This window comes from Aplysia californica, unplaced genomic scaffold, assembly GCF_000002075.1.
Source record: "Aplysia californica isolate F4 #8 unplaced genomic scaffold, AplCal3.0 scaffold00086, whole genome shotgun sequence".
Taxonomy (NCBI): domain Eukaryota; kingdom Metazoa; phylum Mollusca; class Gastropoda; order Aplysiida; family Aplysiidae; genus Aplysia; species Aplysia californica.
The window spans coordinates 276439-278684 of NW_004797356.1; positions in this window are offsets into that span (position 1 = coordinate 276439).

Below are 2246 nucleotides of genomic sequence, written 5' to 3' on the forward strand. Positions count from 1 at the left end.
AAAATCGCCAGTGAAGGGGTTGCACCTCCTGCTGGCGGAGCAGTGGGTCTATTTATATCCCCCCGACCCACTGGGGGTAGATCGGTAAGGAGGGGTGAGAGAAGTGGATGGGGTTTTTGTGGTATACAGGGAGAACAAAAAGGCCCACAGCATGTCAGGGGCCATAGAAAGAACAACTTAAAGCATGAAAATGGAGATTGAGGCCGTAACAAAAGCGCTTGGCTGGCTTCAAAATACAAGAGCAAGAACTACCCTTCTCATTATTGTCACAGACTCCCAGAGTGTCCTACGAAGAGTTGAGAAAGGGCTGCTTCGGAGTGAATGGATAAACCCAATACAACACTCATCACTAAGAGCCATCACGTGGATATTCTGTCCTGGGCACTCTCGATTGAAGGGCAAAGAGGAGGCTGATATGCTGGCAGGCAGTGCCGTGGTTGATGGTGAGGTGAAATTTGACAAAGGAGAAGTGTTGAAGACCCTGGAGGAAAAGTTGCGGGATGAAGAAGACTGGGAGACAGCAGAACACCACGCAATCATTAGGATGCTGGAAATTGGGATAGAGAGGGGAAAAGGAAGAAAGGAGCAGATATCTGGAAAGGAAAGACGTTGCCATAATCAGACACTCACCGGAACAATCAGTATGGATACCTTGCGGGCTTTGGTGCTGAGGGGAACTGAGCACTTTTGGATTTCCTGTCCGGTGTGCAATGACGTTGTTGCCCAGGACAGGTAATACAGGTAATACAGTTCTGGAAATAGTAGAAGCAGCTGTCTCACACGAACAAAGAAGCACGACCCGAAACCAAAGTAGTCCCCAGTAAAATATGAAATGGCTAAAGGTAGAGTGAAAACATCCGAGAGCTTCGATTTACAGGAGAAACCATCAAACCTGAACATTCAAAAGGTAGTTTTCGAACTTTGAAAATACGGCTACGTAGCCCTTTGTGACAATTCTTAACTGAATCATTTTTTTGGTATATTTTATGGGCACCTGTGTACAAAATGTATACTGACCCCACAAACGAGCTTAGCTCCATTACAATAATAAGATTATTATTATTATTATTATTATTATTATTATTATTATTATTATTATTATTATTATTATTATTATTATTATTATCATTATTATCATTATTATTATTATTATTATTATTATTATTATTATTATTATTATTATTATTATTATTATTATTATTATTATTATTATTATTATTATTATTATTAGGGAGAAGTGAGAAAAATCAAGTGTGCCTTTCACAAGGACACTACGTCGGGCCCCTGGCGGTAATCAAACCTCCAAGCTTATTGGTGCGAGTTCGAGGGTTTTCATTAGGCAACCGAGGACACTTCAAAGCCCGTATTACAATTGTTAAAAGAATGAAACTGCTTCTCTCTCTCTCTCTCTTTCTCTCTCTCTCTCTCTCTCTCTCTCTCTCTCTCTCTCTCTCTCTCTCTCTCTCTCTCTCTCTCTCCCCACCCTCTCCCCCCTAACTCTCCTTAAACATTTTGCTTTCTGGGCAATAACTCGGTCATCTTTGCACCAGTTTCAGCAACATATAATGTTTACAGAGAATAGCTTATTATTAAACAAACAGGGAGTCAAAGCTAGTAGATCTATATTGCACATTCTCACGTTTCACTTTGTCAGTCTTTGTGTGTATGTACTATAAGTGGTTTTGGGAGATATAACATGTCAGTCAAACACTTATCAGTTAAGGGATTCGACCCAGAAATGCATGGCTTGACGATTTAAGTACTCAATTGTCTCGAGGAGCCTTTGATAAGAGAGTTCTCCGACCTTTGTGAGTCACCGAAGGCTTTTTAGATCATAGATAATGACTCATAACGCAGGCCGCTCTTCAGTTAATTGTAAACCCCTTAATAGAATGTGAGATAACAATATTTATGTTTATCATCGACTTTTTGTCGACCTGGACAAATTCATAACCCAGTACACATTTTTAACCCCTTCTAATCCTAAGCTGATTCTCTTATATTTTAAAAAGAATTGAATTATGTTGCGATACCAAATTGTAATTGTCTCTATGTCTTACTCCCCTGTTTTCTCTATCTCTCGCCTCTCTCTATGAGGCACCTCTCCCTCTCTCTCTCCCTCCCTCCCTCTCACTCTCTCTCTCTCTCTCTCTCTCTCTCTCTCTCTCTCTTTCTCTCTCTCTCTCTCTCTCTCTCTCTTTCTCTCTCACTCACACACACACACACACACACACACACACACACAC